General features: G+C 40.7%; 1 protein-coding gene across 1 annotated transcript in view; it reads right to left on the reverse strand.

Annotated features, from left to right (window-relative positions):
• The window catches only part of PCSK2 (proprotein convertase subtilisin/kexin type 2), a 240,778-nt gene that overhangs the window by 212,168 nt on the left and 3,443 nt on the right, over positions 1-25,167 (reverse strand). The window lies entirely within an intron of this gene.

Consider the following 25,167-nt stretch of genomic DNA (forward strand, 5'->3'; position numbering starts at 1 on the left):
GAAGGATGGGAGGAAAAGAGAGGGAGTTTGGGATGGACATGTACACAGTGCCATATTTAAAATGGATAACCAACAAGGACCTACTATTGTATAACACAGGGAGCTCTGCTCAATGTTATGTGACAGCCTGGGTGGGAGGGAAGTTTGAGGGAGAATGGATACATGTAAATGTATGGCTGAGTCCCTTTGTTGTCCACCTGAAACTACCACAACATTGTTCATTGGCTATCAGTTCAGTGCAGTTCAGTCACTCAGTCGTGTCTGACTCTTTGCGACCCCATGGACTGCAGCACGCCAGGTCTCCCTGTCCATCACCAAATCCCAGAGTTTACTCAAACTCATGTCCATTGAGTCAGTGATGCCATCCAACCATCTCATCCTCTGTTGTCTCCTTCTCCTCCTGCCCTCAATCTTTCTCAGCACCAGGGTCTTTTCAAATGAGTCAGCTCTTCGCATCAGGTGGCCAAAGTGTTGTAGTTTCAGCTTGAACATCAGTCCTTCCAATGAATATTCAGGACTGATTTCCTTTAGGATGGACTGGTTGGATCTCCTCGCAGTCCCAGGGACTCTCAAGAGTCTTCTCCAACACCACAGTTCAAAAGCATCAATTCTTCTGCGCTCAGCTTTCTTTATATTCCAACTCTCACATCCATTCATGACTACTGGAAAAACTATAGCCTTTACTGGAAGGACCTTTGTTGGCATGTCTCTGCTTTTTAATATGTTGTCTAGGTTGGTCATAACTTTCCTTCCAAGAAGTAAGCGTCTTTTAATTTCATGGTTCCAATCACCATCTGCAGTGATTTTGGAGCCCCCAAAAATAAAGTCTGCCACTGTTTCTCCATCTATTTGCCATGAAGTGATGGGACCAGATGCCATGATCTTCGTTTTCTGAATGTTGAGCTTTAAGCCAACTTTCACTCTCCTCTTTCCCTTTCATCAAGAGGCTCTTTAGTTCTTCACTTTCTGCATTAAGGGTGGTGTCATCTGCATATCTGAGGTTATTGATATTTCTCCCGGCAATCTTGATTCCAGCTTGTGCTTCATCCAGCCCAGCATTTCTCCTGATATACACTGCATATAAGTTAAATAAGCAGGGTGACAATATACAGCCTTGACATACTCCTTTTCCTATTTGGAACCAGTCTGTTGTTCCATGTCCAGTTCTAACTGTTGCTTCCTGACCTGCATATAGATTTCTCAAGAGGTAGGTCAGGTGGTCTGGTATTCCCATCTCTTTAAGAATTTTCCAGAGTTTATTGTAATCCACACAGTCAAAGGCTTTGGCATAGTCAATAAAGCAGAAATAGATGTTTTTGTGGAACTCTCTTGCTTTTTTGATGATCCAGCAGGTGTTGGCAATTTGATCTCTGGTTCCTCTGCCTTTTCTAAAACCAGCTTGAACCTCTGGAATTTCATGGTTCATGTATTGTTGAAGCCTGGCTTGGAGAATTTTGAGCATTACTTTACTAGCATGTGAGATGAGTGCAGTTGTGTGGTAATCATTGGCTACAGTCCATTATTAAATAAAAAGTTTAAAAAATAGTTGTTGCTTTATACTAATAAGTTTGGGGTTGGTTTGTTACTCAGCAATGGAATACAGGAACAAATGGGTAGCTGAAAAAAAAAGTTTTATATTCCTTCCATTTTTAGGACTGTGCGTATTTGAAACTCTACAATAGTATTGGCTCTGTCTGTCAGTTGGTGACACCAGCCTGGAGCAGCCCAGATAAGGGCCTTCAAGGGATGTTCCTGGCACTGGAGGAGGGGATCTGAGGCCAAGGAAGCAGATACTGGATGAACTTCAAGGGCCGAGCAACTTTGGCTAGGGGTGTGCGAATGAAAATTTTTTAGAACACTGTAGCATTTGTGATTTAGCTTCTGTTCATTAAAACCACCTTCTTCAGGGCAAATTAAACATAAATATTTCATGTGCATCTTTCCAGGCTCAAAGGTTCTTGAATGTTTTCTCTACTTAACCCTGCTGATGCACTCAGGGAAATGTTAAGATTTATCAGAAAGGAAGAAGGAAGATGGAGAAGGGGGAAAAAAAATGTAGGTGTGCTCATCTTTTGCTCTCTAAAGACTTGTGCCTGTGACCACAATCAGGTGGTAAAAACTTGGGAATTTTATTTCCTATTCTGGAAGGCATGAAGAATCTGTGAATTTTTAACTAGAAAGGAAATTTGGGGTTATCAAGCACCATTGAGCTTTGGACAGACATTGTTCTGGCTCTGTTTTACTGATTTTTTTAAAATTAAATTTGCATAGAGGCAAATGGAAAACTCTTTCTTACAGTAGAATTCCAATTAACAAAAGTAGAAGTCATGAAAGGAAGCTGAATATCACCATTTGGAAGCACCATGAGTAATTATGATGGTAGACACAGACGTGGGGCATGGACTTGTGGACACGCACCGTCAGTGGTAGAGGAGGGTGGAAGGAATTGAGAAAGTAGCACTGACACATATATACACTACCATTGTAAAACAGTGGTTAGTGGGAAGCTGCTGTATAGCACAGGGAGCTCGGCTCAGTTGCTCTGTGATGACCTAGAGGTGTGGGATGGTGGGGTCGGGGAAAGAAGGCTCAAGAGGGAGGGGATATGTGCATACTTATAGCTGATTCATGTTGTTGTACAGCAGAAACTAACACAACATTGTAAAGCAATTACACTCCACTAAAAAAAACACAAATAATTGTGGTTGGCCAGTGTCACCAAAGGATGCTAAAATAGTGGGTCACATCTAATGATAAACAAAGAGAAATAATACCTTTATGGTGGAGAAATCTGGCAGAGACCCCCTCAACCAAGCTATCCAAGTTAATCTCACCACAGATGAAACACATCAAAATCATGTGCCTCCTGATACGATACGCTGAGAAGGAGACATCGCTTATATGATTTTCTTGCCAAAAAAGGTAATCTGTGTTCAGTCAGAGGAAGCCCTTAGCTGGCTACTACCCTTCCAAATCTTCAAGTTCATGAAAGTCAAATCAGGACAGTAGAAATTTTCAAAACTGGAGGAGACTAACGATACAGGAAAACAAAATCAATTCCTATCTTGGATTGGGTCCTAAATCAGAAATAAGAACATTAGTGGAACAACTGGAATAATGTGAACCAAATCTGTAGATTAATTATCAGTGTTGTAGCAATGTTTTTCCTGGCTTTGATAATTGTCCTATGGTTTTGTCCACGTTGACTTTGGAAAAGCTGGATAAGGGGTATATGGGAACTTTCTGCTATTTAAAAAGGAGTAATTTTTATTGTGGTAAAATATACATAATATAAAACTTTTCATTTTAAAGTATTCAGTGCACAGTTTAGCGACACTAAGTATCTCTCCACTGTTGCGTAACCCTCACTACTATTGATACCCAGAACTCTTTCCATCCTGCACATTTAACTCTATGTTCATTAAATAACCCCTCATATCTTCTCCCCAAGGTCCTGGCTGCCACCATTCTACTCTCTGTCTCTAAGAATTTCAGTACTCTAGGTATCTCATGTAAGTGGAATCATACAATATTTATCCTTTTGTGACTGACTTATTTCACTCAGCTGAATAGCTTCAAGGTTCATCTGTGTGAAGCACTGCCTGAATTCCCTTCCCCTTTTTCTGGATGAATAATATTCCATTGCTTGTATGTACCACGTTGTGTCCATCCATTCATCAGCTGATGGACACCTTCCACCTCTTGGCTATTGTGAATCATGCTGCTGTGAACATGGGTGTACCTGTGTGCAATTTTTTGCAAAATTTTTAAGTCTAAAATGATCCCCAAATTGGAAGTGTTTACAATGTAAAAATATTTTTCTAAAATTACATTTGGATGGCCTTAAGAGGGTCATATGTTTAAAAAGTTCAAGCTGAAGGTCCCACCACTTCCCATTATCACATCCTGAAGTCCTTCCACATGATTATAACCGAGGGCAGTTGAATGGCACCCTGGCTTGGTCTAACTGCCTCATTTTATAGAAAAAGACACCATGGCTCATGGAGGAGCAGGACTTCCTAGTTGAGGGGGGGAGCTTTTAAAGGAAATCCTCGGTCTCTGGACTGTTCCTCCAGACCCTCCCCACCACACAGCTTTCACTGCAATCTCTTGCTTGGTAACAAGTGCTATGAATTCACAAGATTGAAGGCTGGACTTCAGACAAAGATGAGTGTGACTCAAGCACAGCCAAGCTGGTGAGTGACCTCTGCTGTGTCCTGGGGACCCATGACCCCAGATTCTTTGACTAGAAGCACTATTGTGGCTCTAGAAGACATGGAGTTACAAATACTTGGTCTCATAGAGAAGACCTGGAGTTACTAATACTTGGTCTCATAGAGCTGATATTGGAAACTTGGGCAATATACAGGTAAATTGACTGATCACAGACTAAACAGAAGATTAACCTGCAGGCATTGGCTATTTTTCTGAGCCCTTTTTGCCTCTTGTCTTTGGAGTGTAGACTCCAAATCCACAGGCCTCCGAGCCTCTGAGAAGTGACTGTTTGAGGAGATTATGAGCAAGTTTGAGCCTACGTCAGGCAGGGAAAGACAGATGCCATGCCCATTTCAGTAGTGCAAGGTACCTGCTGTCCACAGAGACCTCAGTGCCTTCCTCCATTTCTTAAGTAGAATGCTGATCTTCCAAAGAGGAATGATATATTAAAAGCAATCTTAAGTCCTCAAAGCTTCACTTGTTTCCCAGTAAGAAACTTCTCATATATCTCAACTCTTGTTTGCATGCTTAGTCGCATCAGTTGTGTTTGACTCTGCAACCCCATGGACTGTAGCCCACCAGGCTCCTCTTTCCAGGGGGATTCTCCAGGCAAGAATACTGGAGTGGGTTGCATGCCCTCATCCAGGGATCTTCCGGACCAATGTTATCTTCATTTAAACACACACACACACACACACACACATACCCTTCTATTCTTCTTTTACACCATCACCTTTGTCTCTTAAGGCAAACTATGCATGGTTCCAGAAGGAAGGAGAAAACAGAAGTGAACGAAGAATTCACAGCAAATTGTCAGCCTGAAGGTTCAGGCTGGGTGACAGTATAATAACGCTGCTAACTCAGACTTGCAGTTTTTAGAAATTCTCATTATGCCACGGAATGTTATGGATCCCAGCAACGCTTCTCGTTGCCTCTCTTCTGTCTCTCTTGCCTCCTTTTCCCATGGATAACCATGGCTCCGAGCTAAAGCTCCTCTTTGAACCCACACGCTCACTTTCCTCAACAGCAAGAACTGGCTCCTGACTGTGAACAGATAAAAAGGCATGCTAAATCCTCCTGGAGCCCACACCTGTCTCCCTTTAGACCAGGGTCCCTTCTCCTTAGGCACCCACTGGGACGCTGGTCTGCGAAAACAGTCTCCACCTCAAATTTTGTGCTTCTGTGCATTTGCTGTTTTAGGAATGACCACTGCTTCTCACAGGCTCTCAAATGGGTCCAGAACTCCCAAACATGGTGATGGTGGGAGGTCTCTGGTCCTGACCCATCACTTTTCCTTTGGCAGGTTTTTCCCTTATGCTGATTTTCATGATGCTTAGTCATGTTTATTTGAGAGTCAAGCTTGGTGGGAATATTGGACTTCATTCCACATATAAGGAATTTTATAATTCTATTGGCAAGGGGAGCTCCTGTACGGGGTTCAAGGAGTAAAATCTGGGAAATAAAACATCAAGGATTGAAAACCGGCCCATCTGATAACAGTTCCATTGGGGGGGGAGGAATTCTGCATTTCACAAGGGGGCCTAGTTCTTCATTTTACTGACATTTCCTGAGACCATGGTTAATTTCCCTGGATTGCATGCACTCTCTTAGGGGTGGGGGATTTCACTTTGCAGTAAGGAGGAGGGAGAAAGGGAACTGGGGGGGCGGGGGCAGGGACATGGTCCCAGACTCTGCCCTACTGGCACTTACAGGCCAATGAAGAAACACACAGGAAAATTACAATGTTCAATTGACAAAAACATATAATATTATAGAAACAGAGATGGACAGAAATAGGGAGATTGCAGCTTTACAGCCACAATTAGGAGAAGGTAAGGAAAAAAAGAGAAAGAGAGAGGAAGGGGTACCCCGAGAACATTTTGGAGAGAGGCAAGGTCAGTTGATATGATTTAGCATTAAAAGGCCTCTCCTTGCCACCAAAGTTTCCCTCTCAACTCCATCCTAAATTTAATTCTTTTTTCATATCAAACACTTGAGTGAAAATCCAATTATCTCTGGGAAGGATGACACCCTAAGCCATGGTCAGCTAAAGGCCTCACTGAAATTTGCTGATGGGATGGAGGGTCAGAGGTCCAGAAAGGAAGAGAGGAGAATTTATGGGGATGGGGGACAAGGGTCAGGGGCTGGGGCAGGGTCGGTACCAAAGTGTATTCCTGCCTATGTTATACCCATTCTTCAGCCTGAATAATCTCTTGTTTAATAGGTTCTCAGGGCTCACCTGTGCTAACCTGTATCTTATCCCCCAATCAAGGTTCCTCCTCCTTCAAGTCTGGACCTAGGGTCACACACCTCAGCCATCTGAATACTCTCACCTCTTTCTGTCTTGTTTTGGGAAAAGAGATGGGCAGAAAGTGGGTCTGGAGGAATATCAGTAAAGACCACCACCTCTCCTGCATGAGACTCCTTCTCTGTCTTCCACTTCCCCAGGACCAACATAAATTGTAGCTCTTGTCAGGCTCTTGGGTGATTAACAAAGAAGCTCAGAGAGCATGATGAGTGGCTAAGCATGGAGACAGCAGCAGACCCAGGGAGGTAGTCTGTGGCTCTGATGGCTGAGGAGACCCTGGAGTCCTCATTAAGCTTCTCTGATCTTAGAGAAAGCCTCTCAGGCACAGGGGTTTCAGTCATGTATCATGATAATGTGTGTTACAAACCACAGAAAGTCTTATTGCTGTTGTTTTGCTAAGTCGTGTCTGACCCTTTGCAACCCCAGGGACTGTAGCCCACCAGGCTGCTCTGTCCCTGGGATTTCCCAGGCAGGATTACTGGAGTGGGTTGCCACTTCCTTCTCTGAAATCTTAGTAGCTCCAAACAGAAACCGATTATTTAGCTCAGTTTCCTGGATCAAAAATTTAAGCTTACTGAGTGGCCTCTCAGGTACTGACTTCATATATCAAGAGAATTTAGAGCATGTGACAGACTGGGAGAAAATATTTGCAAAGGATACATAAAAGATTGCTATCCAACATACACGAAGAGCTTTTAAAATTCAACAATCAGAAAATAAAGAACTTGATTTAAAAGTGGTCCAAGGGGACTTCCCTGGTGATCCAGTGACTAAGACTCCACGCTCCTCAATGCAGGGGGCCTGGGTTCAATCCCTGGTCAAGAAACTAGATCCCACATGGTGCAACTGAGAGTTTGCATGCCACAACTAAAAGAGTTCACACGTGTAAATTTTTAAATTAATTTTTTTGGAGTATAGTTGCTTTACAATGTTGTGTACAAAGAGCTTATACTGTACAGCAAAATGAATCAGCCATACATATCCATATATTCCCTCCCTTTTGGACTCCCTTCCCATTCAGGTTACCAGAGTGCATTAAGCAGGATTCCCTGTTGTTAAAAACAAAACCAAAAACTAGTATTATTTTTCCTGCAAAAACAAAAAAAGAGAGAGAGCAAGAGGGATAATGCATGCTACAACGAAAGATCAAAGATCTTGCAGCTTCAGCTAGGACCCCATGCAGCCAAATAAATTTAAGTGTATATATATTCTTTTAATTGTTAAAAAGTAAATGGATCAAGGACCATAACAGATCCCTTGCCAATGAAGACACACAAGTGGCAAACAGGCAGATGAAGAGATACTCCACATCATATGTCATAAGGAATTGCCAATGAAAACCACAGTGGCATATCACTACACATCTATTAGAATGACCCAAATCTAGAACACTGACTGCATCGAAGGCTGGTGAGAAGGTGGAGCAACAGGGTGTCTTATCCATTGTTGGTGAGGATGCAAAACGGCATAGCCACTCTGAAAGACGGTCTGGCAGCTTAAGAAGCTAAACATACTATTTCCATATAATCCAGCAATTGCACTTCTTGGTATTTACCCAAATGAGTAGAAAACTCATGTTCAGACAAAAACCTGCGCACAGATGTCTACAGCAGCTTTATTCATAACTGTCAATATTTGGAAGCTTCTGAGATGTCCTTCAGTAGGTAAATGGATAAATAAACTGTGGTATATCTAGATAACGGACTATTGCTGCTGCTGCTGCTAAGTCGCTTCAGTCGTGTCTGACTCTGTGCGACCCCATAGACGGCAGCCCACCAGGCTCCCCCGTCCCTGGGATTCTCCAGGCAAGAACACTGGAGTGGGTTGCCATTTCCTTCTCCAATGCATGAAAGTGAAAAGTGAAAGGGAAGTCGCTCAGTCGTGTCTGACTCTTAGCGACCCCATGGACTGCAGCCTACTAGGCTCCTCCATCCATGGGATTTTCCAGGCAAGAGTACTGGAGTGGGGTGCCATTGCCTTCTCCAAATGGACTATTACGCACTGCTAAAAAGAAATGACCTATCAAATCACGAAAAGACATATTACTAAAGCAAAGGAACCCAGTTTGAAAAGTCTGCATACTGTATGATTCCAACTATCTGAAATTCTTGAAAAGGCAAAACTGTGCAGAGAATAAAAAAAGTTCAGTGTCTGCCAGAGGTGGTGGGGGCTGAGAAGAACAGGTAGAGCACAGAGAATATGGGGGAAGTCCAAATATTTTGTATGATATTATGATGATAGATATGTCACTATACTCAGGTCCAAACCTACAGAATTTGCACCAAGAGTGAACCCTAAGGTAAACTATGAATTTCTGGCATTATGATGTGGCAATATAGGTTCATCCTTGGTAAAAAAAGGTGCCATTCTGGTGAGTAACGTAGAAAAAATGTTGATAAAAGTAGACAGCTTATGTGTGTAGGGGCAGGCATATATGAGAACTATCTGTACCTTTCTCTCAGTTTTGTTGTACACTTCAAATTGCTTTTTTTAAAAAAGAGCAGTATATTTTTGTTTTAAAGATTTTTTGATGTGGACCTTTTTAAAAGTCTTTGTTGATTTTGTTACAATATTGCTTCTGTGTTTTGTTTTGATTTTTTGGCCATGTGGCGTGTAGGATCTTAGCTCCCCAAGCAGGGACTGAGCCTGTACTTCCTTCATTGGAAGTGCAGAGTCTTAACCACTGGACTGCCAGGGAAGTGCCTTAAAGTTGCTTTTAAAGAAGAGTCTTAAAAATAGACTTTTGGGCTCAGTGACAGAAGTAGAGGGCGGGATGATTTGAGAGAATAGCTCAAATTGAAGCATATACATTACTTATGTAAAATGGATAACCAGTGTGAGTTTGATGTATATACATTTCTGTATGTAAAATGGATATACATTACTGTATGTAATGAAGCATATACATTACTGTATGTAAAATGGATAACCAGTGCAAGTTTGATGTGTGAAGCAGGGCACACAAAGCTGGTGCTCTGTGACTACCTGGAGGGATAGGGTGGGGAAGGAGATGAGAGGGGGTTCATGATGGAGGGGACACATGTTCCTATCGCCAAATCATATTGATGTATGGCAAAAAAAAATCACAATATTGTAAAGTAATTATCCTCCAATTAAAAGAAATAATATTAAAAATAGTCTTAAAAATAATATAATCCATTTAAGAAAGAAAGTGTTAGTTGTTCAGTCCTATCTGGCTCTTTGTGACTCCATGGACTGTAGTCCACCAGGCACCTCTGTCCACGGAATTCTCCAGGCAAAAATACTAGAGTGGGTAGTCATTTCCTTCTCCAAGGGATCTTCCTGATTCAGGGATCAAACTTGGGTCTCCCACATTGCAGGCAGATTCTTTACTGTCTGAGCCACCAGGAAAGACGCTCATTTCAGTGGATTTCAATTGCTATAATTACCCAAACAAAGTAGTGTGTTGGAAATGGAATATAGAGTGAGTGAGTGAGTGAGTAAAGTTGCTCAGTTGTGTCCGAGTCTTTGCGACCCTGTGGACTGTAGCCCCCAGGCTCCTCCGTCCATGGGATTCTCCAGGCGAGAACACTGGAGTGGGTTGACATTTCCTTCTCCAGGAATATAGAGTATGTATCTTTCTTTTTTTCAATTTTTATTTATTATTTTTATTTCTTTTGATCATTCTTTTCCTTTTATTTGTTTGAGGGGCATGTTTGGGCAGTGAATAGCATGGAGATGAGGACTTGGGCATTTTGAATAAATCCAGTGATTCTAAAACTATAAAAGGAGATAATAATTGGAACTATTCAATAAGAAGTCATTCCACTCTTAGCAGACTGGCATAGGGATGCACAGCAAATGACATGCTATCTCATAAAAATCAATCAACAAGAAACAGACCAAGACAATTTCATACTGAAGGCAAATAAGCCACATTATTTAGATGAATAAAGTAAATATGATTTCACTAGAGAAGTGGAAGGCTTGACAGCTCCTTTGAACAGATGCCGCTCAAACAGCAGAGGAGCCTAATTATTTATTTGTGCCTTCAGCTCCTCTGTCAACAGGAGGAAGCCTGTGGTGTGAGGATGTCATGTCTTTCAGTAACCAGATGTGACAGAAAATCTTACTCAGCCCGAACTTATCAGGGCATATTGTAAGGGTCACCTGATCTGAGAAAGCCCTTTGTGTGTAGAACCAGAAGCCAATTGCTAAACAGAGCTTTCCACACTTCAACACTTAAAATAGGTATTTGTAAGAGCTGGATGAAGCCATCAGATCAAGTGAAGTCTTATAAGCTAGAGAACTATAATATGCTTTTCTTTGCACATAAATCTGAGTATGTCACATTGCTGTCTGTAGAACCTAGCCCTTTTAAAGCACTTTGTCTCTGCAGATCTCAATAAAAACTTGTCAATAGAATATAACTATATGGATGGATGTTCCTTTGGAATTAGCTATTTGTAAGAGGAGGGGATCAGCTCTTTGAGAGGAAGATAAAGGAGAAAGGGGAAAATCCTTGATCTAGCACTCAGGACAGCTGGTTCTAAACCCACCCAGCTCATTTCTAAGCTTCTCCTAAGCATTGTTCTCCATGGACAACACTCAATTCTCTTCTGTCATGCTAAGAGCTTCTCTTGCCTACAACTAGGAGCACCAAAAGGCAAAACAGCTTGGGATGTCCATGATTGTTTATTTCTGTAGGACTGAGCTACTAGTCCACAGTAGGATTCAAACTCTGATTTATCCCCAAGAACTACACAACTAATTTATATCAAATCTAAAATGACAGACAACGAGACCTGTGAAGAATAGCTGAGTCTCAGCCTTATTCACACAGACAGTTCCTTTCTAGACTAAGGAAAAATTTCCATGTATCATCTCAGAAATAAAAATCTAGTATAGGCACCGTTCCTTTGGAATATCAGGGAATAAGGGGCTTATCCGGTGTGCTGAGATGACATTTCTGTCCTGGCTTTTCTGTTTGATTTGTAAGTTAGGGGGCTAGTTTTAGATTCATGTATTTGTGTATTTAAGAGGAAGTGGGATGCATTGAATCATTTTGTTCTTAGCTGGAATATATTTGATGGATGGAACTGGCCACCTCTACGAGCCATTCACTGTGGCTATTAGCATCTCTGATGTCATCATCCAGTGGCAATGGGATAAAAGACAGGTAACCTGATTCCCTAATAGCAACATCTGTCAAAAGGGATGGTGCTACCTGCTTCCAGGATATGAATGGTTTCTTAGGACAAAGGAGCAAGGCAGCCTCTACCTCCAACTTCACTATCAGCTCAACTTGTCATCTTAGGGTTTCCTGTATGTGGCCACTTGGTTATACTTTTCAAGAATCTTTCAATGCCCCCTTCTATTTAGGCACAAAATTCCAATGCCTAACATGGTGTGGGTGACCCCTCATGAACTGTCCTCAGTACACTTCTGTGGCTTCATCTCCCTTCTTTCTTAGCATCTAGTCAGGTGACACTAACAGTAAACCTTATACAATTCCAGTGCATTTTGTTTCACCTGCTACACCATCCTCTCTTCAGTTCAGTTCAGTTCAGTCGCTCAGTTGTGTCCAACTCTTTGCAACCCCATGAATTGCAGCACGCCAGGCCTCCCTGTCCATCACCAACTCCCGGAATTCACTCAAACTCACGTCCATTGAGTCGGTGATGCCATCCAGCCATCTCATCCTCTGTCGTCCCCTTCTCCTCCTGCCCCCAATCCCTCCCAGCATCAGAGTCTTTTCCAATGAGTCAACTCTTCGCATGAGGTGGCCAAAGTACTGGAGTTTCAGCTTTAGCATCATTCCTTCCAAAGAACACCCAGGACTGATCTCCTTTAGAATGGACTCGTTGGATCTCCTTGCAGTCCAAGGGACTCTCAAGAGTCTTCTCCAACACCACAGTTCAAAAACATCAATTCTTCGGTGCTCAGCCTTCTTCCCAGTCCAACTCTCATATCCATACATGACCACTGGAAAAACCATAGCCTTGACTAGACGGACCTTTGTAGGCAATGTAATGTCTCTGCTTTTCAATATGCTATCTAGGTTGGACATAACTTTCTTTCCAAGGAGTAAGCATCTTTTAATTTCATGGCTGCAGTCACCATCTGCAGTGATTTTGGAGCCCAAAAAAATAAAGTCTGACACTGTTTCCACTGTTTCCCCATCTATTTCCCATGAAGTGATGGGACCAGATGCCATGATCTTCGTTTTCTGAATGTTGAGCTTTAAGCCAACTTTTTCACTCTCCTCTTTCACTTTCATCAAGAGGCTCTTTAGTTCTTCTTCACTTTCTGCCATAAGGGTGGTGTCATCTGCATATCTGAGGTTATTGATATTTCTCCCAGCAATCTTGATTCCAGCTTGTGCTTCTTCTAGCTCAGCATTTCTCATAATGTACTCTGCATATAAGTTAAATAAGCAGGGTGACAATATACAGCCTTGACGTACTCCTTTTCCTATTTGGAACCAGTCTGTTGTTCCATGTCCAGTTCTAACTGTTGCTTCCTGACCTGCATATAGGTTTCTCAAGAGGCAGGTCAGGTGGTCTGGTATTCCCATCTCTTTCAGAATTTCCCACAGTTTATTGTGATCCACACAGTCAAAGGCTTTGGCATAGTCAATAAAGCAGAAATAGATGTTTTTCTGGAACTCTCTTGCTTTTTCGATGATCCAGCGGATGTTGGCAATTTGATCTCTGGTTCCTCTGCCTTTTCTAAAACCAGCTTGAACATTTATAAACTCCCTTTTACTTGCTGAAATTTTGAGCCTCACTGCAAATCACCTCAACCTGACCTTGCCTGCCTTGTGAAGACTCCCCTTCTGCTTTACATGTCGGATATCACAGATCCATCACAAAATACACGGTCAGGACTCTGGTTGCCTATGACAGACACTCCAATTTATCTGGGATTTCTCTATTTCTGTATTTCATTTATGCCCTCTGTGCAGCAGACAATTTTTTTTTCTTTTTAATTTATTTAGTTTTAGTTGAAAGATAATTGCTTTACAGTATTGTGTTGGTTTCTACTAAACATCAACATGAATCAGGCATAGGTTTACCCATGTCCCCTTTTACCTGCACATCTCTCCCACCTCCCTCCCCATCCCACCCTTCTAGGTTGTTACCTAAGCCTGGTTTGAGTTCCCTGAGTCATACAACAAATTCCCATTGGTCTCTATTTTACATATGGTAATGTATGTTTCCATGTGACTCTCTCCATACATCCCACCCTCTCCTTCCACCCCCCTGAAGCTGTGTCCATAAGTCTGTTTTCAATGTCTGTGTTTCCACTGCTTGTGCAGTAGACACTGTTTTAATGCCCTTCCTATATCCCCTCTCCTTGCCCTGGAGATCACTGTAGACCGTGTCTCTCTGTGCCAAAGTCTTCATGCATCTCTCTGCTGAGGGGGTTCTCTGACTGTGGATGCATGCTTGGTCTGCTTGGGGTGGGCAGAAGTACAAGGGATTTGCTGCCCCTCAGGTGTAATCTGATGAAGAATAGGGGCTGGTGGCTACATTTTCTGGCTTCCTCCTCCTTGGATGGGATAACTCAGAGTTGCTATAGCTCCCAGAGTGTCCTATAGGAGAATGTTGCAGAAGTGGTCCTCATTTTTTTTTTTTAATGTGGACCATTTTTTAAAAGTCTTTATTGAATTTGTTACAACACTGCCTCTGTGCTATGCCTTGGTCTCTTGACCACAAGGCATGTGGGACCACAGTCCCCCAACCAGGGATTGAACTGGCACTGCCTGTATCAGAAGGTGAAGTCCCAACCATTGGACCACCGAGGAAGTCCCCCTCATTTTGCTCATGTCTCTCTGTATCAGTTCCTTTGGATGGTTCCCTCCCACACTGACTTGGAGCCTGACCAGATGGCTTTCTTTGGCCAATGGGACTTAATAAATGTAACACAACCAAAGATTCAAAAAGTGTTTGCACACAAGAGTTTGACCTCTTCTCTATATCTGAAACCTTTCTTACTTGTCCCCAAGTCCATGTCTTGGGGTCTGATATCACACTTGCCTGAGTATGCTAGGCACATGTTTATTGAATGGACTAAACCTTCTGCTTGTATGCTTACCCTGCTAAGGCTGTGGCTCCTGTTACTTTCTTTGTCCATTGGTTTCAAACTCCCATAACTTTTTTTTGGTCCTTTCCTCCTTTCTAAGTTCATGGCCAGAATGGCTTGTTTCAGGCTTCAGCTTCTGGGTCCAAATTTGGCTCACACCTTGCCTCATTGCAGACACAACTCTCCAAGGTTCCCTTGGCCTGATTCTGCATCCCACTCCCTGATGGTACTGCTCCTGGACTCCAAGAGACCAACAGTGGCTTGTTTCCCAAACTCTTCCCCACATCTTGGGCTCTGCAAGGTCTTACTTGGTCTCCTATTCTTGGTTGACACAGGCAACAAGAACTGACTAGAATAAACTGTTTCATGCCAACTACCTTTTTACATGCAAACTCCATCATTTTTTAAGAGAACTGATAGCGTCCTAATGAAACTGACATTGCTCCCCCCATCCCCAACCCCTGCCCTCAGAGACGTGGAGAACAAGCTAAGGGCGAGGAAACAGAATTTGTGGATCTCCTTGCTGTTTTCTGCTGCTGGCTTCTTAATTTCTCCTTAAGTCCCAAGATTTTAGACTATTAATGTTAATTAATTAATTGAAGTCATTTAACACAGGCACAAATTAGGATATTCTTATAACTGTTCCTAACATGCTTGATTTTCCTGATTACAGTATCGCATAACACATCTGTTTATCATTTACTGAGTATCTAATGCTATTGCGAAATTTTTGAATTTTTTCTAACCACATATTTTGATATTTATTGAGTGCTTGCTAAATGTACAGCACTGTGTTAGACACTAAGGAGGCAGTCAAAGAAATACAAAATTCTTATTCTACCTTTTATCAAGTATAAATCCAATAGATCATTGTTTTAATCTCTGCATCTATGAGCAGTTTTGTTTGGGAACCTGGAATCCATAAAAAATGTAGGAGCAAAACTGAAAAGCAGACCAGGAAGACCTGAAATGAACTGGCAAACAAGTTGCTTTACATGCCTAATCACTCAAAGAAATCTTGTTCAGTCTGGTTCTCTCTCTTGTCTAGTGTGAATGCATCGTTTGAACCACAGCAGGAAGCAAAAGGGTTCCAATGCTCATAGCAAATTTCTGGGAACATAAACATCACATTTCATCTCCTTTTCTTCATGTGTAAAATTTGGGGTTAATCTAATGCCTTTCCAAGATCTCTTCCTGCTCTGACAAGCTGTAATTCCATAACTTAAGTTATTGGTTGTCAAAATTTAAATGAGTCTGGATAAACCAGCTAGAATAACCAGCAGGTATCTCACAATATTTTGGTGGGGTACCAATTGGTGAGTGGTCTGACAAGTGTTTAGAAATCATTATCATAAAAGTCATTAGAAGCATAGACGTTTAAGTCACCATAATAATACTTTTCCTCTTTCTTGAGTTTTTAAAAAAATTTTATTATTGGAGTATAAGTGCTTTACAATATTAGTTTCTGCTGTATAACAATGTGAATCAGCTATATGTGAACATATATGCCCTCCTTCTTTAGCCTCCCTCCCACCCCATCCCCTCTAGGTCATCACAGAGCACCAAGCTGAGCTCCCTGTGCTGCACAGCAGCTTCCACTAGCTGCCTATTTTATAGGCAATATATATATATGTCAATGCTGTTCTCTCAGTGCACCCGAAATGTCCACCGACAGATGCATAGATAAAGAAGATATGATACATGTATGTAACAGAATATTACTCAGCCATAAAAAGGAATGAAATTTTGTCATTTGTGGTGATGTGGATGGACCTAGATAGACCCTGTCATACAGAGTAGAGTCAGAAAGAGAAAAACAAATATCACGTATTAACACATACAAATGAAATCTAGAAAAATAGTACAGATGACCCTATTTCCAAGGCAGGAATAGAGACAGAGACTTAGAGAACAGATGTGTGGCTATGCTCCGGGGTGGGTGGAGGGTGAGACGAATTGGGAGAGCAGCAAAACTTTTCTTCTTGTCCCCCCTTTATATAATGGAATTGTCAACACTTGATACTTCTACTGCATCTTACTGACTGCAGCCTCACAGTTTGGCTTCCTTCCTGTAGCAGACACTATCCATTTCCTGTTCAAATCCCTTTGGGCCTCAGCATTTAGTGCGTGCAAGCCTCTGGATCTACTTGTCTGACAATTTTCTCTGGCGACCAAATTATGCTCTGTTTGAACATTTGCCAAGTCAAAATGCTGCAGAGTCCATGTCACCCAGAAGAAACTATCAATCATGAATCAGTGTCTGATTGCAATTGGTGTATAAATACCCCAGTTCCCTCCCCACTCAGGCAGTATGACTCTGGGACATGATTCTAAACCAGCTCCCAGAGTTTCCTAGTGGGACTGAGTCCCAGTTACTCACAGTGACAACTTGTTATACAATATACCCTAAGTTCCTGCCTTCCCTTCCCTTTCTCAATTGCCCACTCCCCTGCCAATATTTACTAGAATCACTCTTCGAATAAACAACTTGTATTTAATCCTTATCCCAAGGACTACTCCTGGGGACCCAAACCAACATACTTTTCTTCCCATGTGCTAAGGTGGCTCCTCCAATTTTAATAATGACCTCATCTCTAAAGCCAGTGGCCTCTGTTGCCCCATCCCTCCTTTCCTAATCCTCAACTGCATTCTGTTCACAGTTCTGCACTCTCTCAATTATCCTTCCATATCCCTAACAGTCCAAGTTCTGGCTCCTCTTTCTCCCTCCGCGTCCAAAGTCCCCTGAAATTTTGTGCTAAAACCTCTTCATTTCATTTTCTCTCAACACTCTTCCTTGGTGATGGCTATTTAGCTATGGCATGACTGAGGAGCATGTGGATGGATGCTTGTACATTTGACTTTCAGCTAGTTGATCACCTTCACCTCTTCTTGGCTTTGGTAACTTACCTCCATAGACCTTGTCATTGTCTGAAAGTGCTCAATTTGGGGAGTCTTGAGTTTAACACCCTACTCACCATATCTTTCTTCTTTTCAGCTCTCTCACTACTAAACTCAATTAACCTTTTCTTCTACTTTTTTGATATTCCATTTTTTTAAAAACCCCATTTCTTTTTCTTCCCAATTCCATCATCCCCATTTGAGTGCTATTTACGAAAATGACTCAGTTGGTAATACTATATCCTGCTTGGCCCCTTGGTACTGGCCAGAAGTCATTGCTGGCCCTCTGTCAGCATCTTCTCCCATTCTCATTTTCAGAGCACAAGACTTTATCTCTTTTGAAGCCCCCATCCCAGCCCTGCTTTCTTCACTTTAAACATTGACCTTGCCTCCTACATCTTTGAAATAACTGTGACTCCTAAGTGGATATTCTTCCCATATCTTCCTCTGTGACCTAAAAACTGAACTTCATCTGCCCACTCTTCTCTTTGTTATATCAAAGAAAGGAGAGTTCCTTTTTCATGTGCTGGCTCATCCCTTCACTTTTAAATAAAACCCAGCTAACCAGGAGATGCTCGAAAATGAAGAGCTCGGGATTGAAGAAGTTCTGGTAAAAGGACTTGTGATGAAATTAGATTTTAGGAAAAACTAGAAGAATTGGATGTTTAGGGGAGTCAACGCCGCATTTAAAGTTATAAATGAAGGGCCATTCTAGGATCCTACAATTTTCTTCATTTTCTTATCAACTTTATAATGGGAGAAAGTGTTAACATGCTGTAACATTCTTAAGTTTATTTCATTCTATGTCAGAAAATTAAGGGTTTGTGTCAATGTTTCATTTGCAACCTAAGAACTTATTATTTCCAATTATTCTCATCAGAGGACCATAGCATATCACAACAATATCCAAAAAATCATGGTCAAATAGCTTTAGGGACAAAAATAACTTGTCAAGAGAGTTTATTACTTTTTCTATATGTAGAAAGCCATGTAGAAGCCATCAACTAATACCCAATCATTATATTTAGGTTAGAAGAGTTAACTCAGATGTAATTTTTTGATTCCCTGACCATCAGAGGATTTTAGCCACCAAATCATCTTTAGCTATAACAGATACATTTTAGTAGAAAAAGACAAACTAAAATTATTGTTTTTCAACTGCCCTGTGGTTATTTGAATCTCAAATAATATATTCCAGAAATTTTGTACAGGGTTTCTATCAAAATGATGAATCTGAGCTCTAATGTAAAATAAAGTTTCTGCTGTAGTCGGGGGAAATCATTTAAACATCAGGTTTCATATTTTATTTTTAAAGCTTGACTTCTTTGAGTAGTTACACTTGAATATACAATTATTGCAAACTTAACTATCAGCATCACTCTCTGATGTACTATAACATTATGATCTACAGCTAATAAGACCTTTTGAAATAGAAACTGATTTCTAGATATTCACTCACTTGAGAAAAAGAGGTATAATTTCCCCCTTCTTTTATATTTATTAGGTTTTAACTGCAGGCTTTATTTTCTCTGCTCAAAGAACTCATCTATTCTAGTATTGATAATTTCTAAGTTGGGAATTTCAGGGAAACACTGGAGTCTGTCAGTCAGTGATTTGCTGGTTGTTAACAACTTCTATTTTCTAAATTTCTGCCTATAAATAAATGGGTACTATAGGAATAATTTCTTAAAGTCTAGTTCTTCAAGTACCTTCTCTCTGAGTTGGTGACTAAATCATTGTTTTGTGACCCAAGTGCCTGTATCAGTCAAGAATCACATAATGAGTATCTACTATGAGTAGGGCATACTGGTTGTCAGTAGGAGGGACATAGTGTTGAGTAGATTTTATATTCTTGGAGAAGACAAGTTACAAGGACCTGAAAAATTGGTTGACATTATGAGATGAAAATCTAAGAACTCTTTTATAAGTCTTTTTTTTTTTTTAATTTAAAATTTTATTTATTTATTTTATTTTATTTTTAACTTTACAATATTGTACTGGTTTTTGCCATATATCAACATGAATCCACCACAGGTATACATGTGTTCCCCATCCTGAACCCTCTTCCCTCCTTCCTCTCCATACCATCCCTCTGGGTCGTCCCAGTGCACCAGCCCCAAGCATCCAGTATCCTGCATCGAACCTGGACTGGTGACTCGTTTCATATATGATATTATACATGTTTCAATGCGATTCTCCCAAATCATCCCACCCTTGCCCTCTCCCACAGGGTCCAAAAGACTGTTCTATACATCAGTGTCTCTTTTGCTGTCTCGTATACAGGGTTATTGTTACCATCTTTCTAAATTCCATATATATGAGTTAGTATACTGTATTGGTGTTTTTCTTTCTGGCTTACTTCACTCTGTATAAGCTCCAGTTTCATCCACCTCATTAGAACTGATTCAACTGTATTCTTTTTAATGGCTGAGTAATACTCCATTGTGTATATGTACCACAGCTTTCTTATCCATTCATCTGCTGATGGACATCTAGGTTGCTTCCATGTCCTGGCTATTATAAACAGTGCTGCAATGAACATTGGGGTACATGTGTCTCTTTCAATTCTGGTTTCCTCAGTGTGTATGCCCAGCAGTGGGATTGCTGGATCATAAGGCAGTTCTATTTCCAGTTTTTTCAGGAATCTCCACACTGTTCTCCATAGTGGCTGTACTAGTTTGCATTCCCACCAACAGTGTAAGAGGGTTCCCTTTTCTCCACACCCTCTCCAGCATTTATTGCTTGTAGACTTTTGGATCGCAGCCATTCTGACTGGTGTGAAATGGTACCTCATAGTGGTTTTGATTTGCATTTCTCTGATAATGAGTGATGTTGAGCATCTTTTCATGTGTTTGTTAGCCATTTGTATGTCTTCTTTGGAGAAATGACCCAATCAAAAAATGGGCCAAAGAACTAAATAGACATTTCTCCAAAGAAGACATACATATGTATAAGTCTTTTAAAAATACTATTGTTGCTATAATTTGGCTTGGTTTGGTTGCAAGGCTTGGAGAATCATTTCAGCAATAAAGGGACATTTATTGAGAATGTATTGGTTTGAGTAATGCTGGTTGTTCTAAAGATAAAATCCTGAATCTCAGTGCCTTAATATAATAATTTTTCATTCACATAAGGTCATCTAAGTCAAGAGTCAGGGATGTGGGCTCCTCTCATCTTTTGACTCTGACATCTTTAGCTTTTGCTTTCAAAGTTACTGTTCTCGATCACATCAAGACTCAGAGCAGAAAAGAGTGTGGAAAATCAACCTGTATGTAGTTTTTATGCATCAAGCATAGAAGAAATGCACATCACTTCTGTTTACAATACCTTGTTTGGGATTATCATATGATCACATCTACCTGCAAGGCAGTCTGGGAAATGAGATCTTTCTACATGAGGTAGCTCATGTAGAAGAGGAAGTTAGTTTGATGATTAGCTTTAAGTCTCTGTCACAGAGTTCTTTGGCTGAGAAGTTGAGCAGGAAATTATTAGAAACTCAGATGAAATATTTGCATCTCCCAAGACCTGGGTGGGTGCTCTCATGCTAACTATACTCTATTCTCCATTCTATAGCAACTAGTGAGTCAAATTTCCTAAGGAAGCCGGTATGATTGGTGGAGATAATTACCATGGTCTATAATGAATTATAGATCACTGAACTATCTGGGCCAGGCCATCTCATGGGCCATGGCTGATTCATGGGTGGGTTGCCATTGGGTTGAGTGTCTAATTCTTCACTTAATTAGATTGTCACTCCTGAGAAGGTACAACCCACAAAAGCTTTCTTGAGTAAAAAATATGGCTAGGTCATCATCTTATTACTATTGCTACCACCAATAATAGACCTTTATTCTATGCACTCAGCACTGTGTCCAGAACTTGACACGCACTATATTATTGATCTTTCACAACCCCCATATTTTATTAACCATTTCAAATAAAATGAGCCTCTGAGGGATTTCATTATTGAGCCAAGTCTCCAGTGCTGTCTAATCCAAATCACATCATCTTTTCCTTTCGACATTACTGTTCTTGGTTTCCTTCAACTACAAGAGGGGCATTGGGCATGGTGATATCTGTGACAGATGTGACTGGTGACTGGTCCAAGGAAAGGAACAAATTATGTGCAATGGAAATTCCCAAAAGATAAATGCTCTGTTCTAGAACAATCAGAGAAGGTGTGAGGGAAGAACTTGGACTTGACCTAAGGCATAATGTATTAAGTTGGAGTCTGAAAAGAATTCATGGCAGCCATGTTGGAGAAGTAGGGTTCTGGGGTCTTTTCCTTTAGCTAGCATGGGAGTAGATCTTGTAGTCAGAAAAACTATCCCTTAAGGGCTTCTTAAATAGGAATCCTTTTGGAAACACTTAGGATCAAATCTATTTCCTATTGTTTCTGTCTTCATCCCCCAAACAGAGGAAGATGGCCAGAGAATTCTTTTGACTGACAAAATTACTTGCATTGGAAGTGAAAGTAAAGTTATACAATATGGATTCAATATCATTGGGGTATTAAGACACTATTAAAATGGTGAAAATAAATATTCAAAATACATATATCTGCCAAAAGAGTCCTATCCATAATAGGTAAAGAACCCCTACAAACCAAAAATTGAGACAGATAACCCAAAAGAAAATATTTTAAGGGCAAAACACCTGAACAGATACTGCATAAAAAAAAATCCAAAACACAAATAAGCATGTGAAGAGGCATTCAGCTTCAGAGGATCATCAGGGAAACACAGAGTACAAATCACAACTAGACACACTACGTACCCGTCAAAACAGCCAAAAGGAAAAAGGGATAAAATATCAAATGTTGGTGGGGATGTGGAGCAAATGGAATCTTCACACACGGCTGGCAGGCATGCAAACTGGCACAACTACTTTGGAAAACTGTTTGCCAGTTTGTCCGTGGTCAGCAGAATTCTGGGAGGGCCCCCAGTGTTTCTGCTCCCTGTGTCCTTGTGCCCCAAATAATCCCCTCCCCTTGAGTAAGAGCAGGATGGTGTCTATGACAATTTTCCTTCTGTGATTAGATTCCATCACATGGCAGAGGTGAAGAGGTTTATCAAATGTAGTTAAGGCCCCAGATCAGTTTAGTCTGATTCAAAAGAATCAAAAGAGAAATTTTCCTGGGTGGGCCTGACTTAATCAGGTTAACGTAAACCAGGGACTGTCCCTTCCAGAAAGCAGAGATCTGAAAGGTGAGATTGTATGAAAGCTTATGGAGGAGGCCATGTGGCAAGGTCATGAGGGTCACCTCTAGAAGCTGGGAGTAGTCCTGGTCTTACAGCCAGCAAGAAAATAAAGATTCCAGGTCTGCAACTACAATGAGTTGAACTCTCATTAAAATCTGAATGTGCTTGGAAGAGGATTTTCCCTTAGTTGTGCCTCTGGATGTGGACACAGCTGGTCAATATCCAGAGCTCAGTCTGTGAGGCTTTAAGCAGAAGCTTCACTAACCAACTAACACGTGCCAGATTCTTTATGCAAGAAAAAGAAATAACCAAATTGTGTGGTTTTAGGTCACTAAATTTGTACTGGTTTGTTATACAACAAAGGAAAACTGATATTCCTAAGAATATTCCCAACAGAAAGGTATAAATGTATTCACCAACATACATATACTACAACATTCACAGAAGCAATATTTTTTAAGCAATTTAGCCTAAAGCTAAAAACTATCCAGGTGAGCATAAAGGGGACTTTTGGAATGCTGATGATAGTTTATCTCTCGATTTAGAGGCTGGGTACATATGTGTGCCCATTTAACAAAAAATTTTCAAGCTGTGCTCTTTCCTAAATTCAGTTCAGTTGCTCAGTTGTGTCCAATTCTTTGCGACCCCATGGAAGCAGCACACCAGGCTTCCCTGTCCATCACCAACTCCTGGAGTTGGCTCAAACTTATGTCCATCGAGTCGGGGATGCCATCCAACCATGTCATCCTCTGTCATCCCCTTCTTCTCCTGCCTTTAATTTTTCCCAGCATCTGGGAAAGAAATCTCTCCTAAATTATACTTCAATAAAATTAAAATGACCAGAAATTTACTCTTTCATTACCTAATAGTATAATTACTACTGGACTAGAAAATTTTTTAACAATTATACATATAAAAGTGGTCACATGATTTTACTTGTGTAATCATCCTAGCCTCAGTCCTTCATGAGCAAAAAATAAAACATTATAGTAAAAGAAAAAAACTTAATTGTCAGCTGTTTGGATTTCTACTTTAATTCTCACATGCTTTTTAGTCAACCCTCAACACATTACTTTGATAAATAATTTTCATCTTATTTTTTTAAGTTTTTATTTATTCTTTATTTTTATTTATTTATTTAAAATTTAAATTTATTTATTTTAATTGGAGGCTAATTACTTTACAATATTGCATTGGTTTTGCCATACATCAACATGAATCTGCCATGGTTGTACACGTGCTCCCCATCCTGAACGCCCCTCCCACCCCGCTCCCCGCACCATCATCTTATTTTTAAAAGGAATTAAAATTGGCAGCGCATTGAAAATTTTAAAGCAATCTTTAGAATAATGTCTTTGTCATTGTTATAAACTTTAAGTACATATACATCTCTCTCACAGATCTGGGCCACATCATGATAAAATAGAAAACTTTAGTTTCAACACACCTTCCTGAGGGTAAAGTTATAGGTACTTTTATTCCATTTTCAAGAGGAAATATAACTGTTTGCTCATGGTCTTGTGGAGTTAGGCAAAATAATAGACAAATATTCATTGAGGCTCTTAGACATAGGCTACTGTGCTCAATATAGACATGATAAAAAGACATAGTATATTGTCTTTTGGAAGATTTACAGCCTACCTGAAGAAGTGCATACTCAAGCATACTAATGACATATGCTCATATAATACCAAATAAGTGTAAATATAGAAAAAAGAAAAGAAAAAATAACTGAATTCTAAAATGGTGCCCAAAAGGCAAAGTATTTGGCAGTCAGGGAAAGCTTCCTGGAGGCAGCATGATAGAAAAACAAAATTATTTTCCATTGGGCTTTAAATCTGAGGGTACTTTTAACCTCTTGGAGCTTTAAAGATTTTCATCTGAGAATTAGAGCTGATGCCAATAATTTCTATCTCACCAATGCATGAGATGAAATAACTTAGTAAAATAGCAGGCCCTCCCCCATCCTTCAGATGAATAACTGCTGAGAGTCTCTGCTGTCTTACACTGAGCATCTAGAAGGATGGGGTGATAGGGAGAGGAAGGAAAAGGAAGTGTTGAGGGTTTAAAATGAAAAATAGATAAGAAATGTTGACCAAAGTACATTACAGCATGATGAAAATAAGACTGAACAGTGTTTGGGAAACCCAGAGGAGTAAGGAAAGAAGTTTTCTTACAGGCTGGCAAATCCAGTAATAGCTGGAATTGGTAAGAAAACCAGAAATACAGAAGATTCCATCCCTGAATATTTACCTTTTCAAGTGGGAAGACACTAACACCCATGTTTACTTACATGTATGAACTGACTGGGCTTCCCAGGGGGCACTACCAGTAAAAAAAAAACTCAACTGCCAATGTAGGAGATGTAAGAGACTATGGGTTTGATCCCTGGGCCAGGAAGATCCCTTGGAGGAAAGCATGGCAACCCACTCCAGTGTTCTTGCCTGGAGAATTCCACAGACACAGAAGCCTGGGGGCTATAGTCCATAGGATGGC

The sequence above is a fragment of the Bos grunniens genome, chromosome 13 (genome assembly GCF_055505025.1).
Source record: "Bos grunniens cultivar Pamir isolate PY7600 chromosome 13, Bosgru_T2T1.0, whole genome shotgun sequence".
Lineage (NCBI taxonomy): Eukaryota > Metazoa > Chordata > Mammalia > Artiodactyla > Bovidae > Bos > Bos grunniens.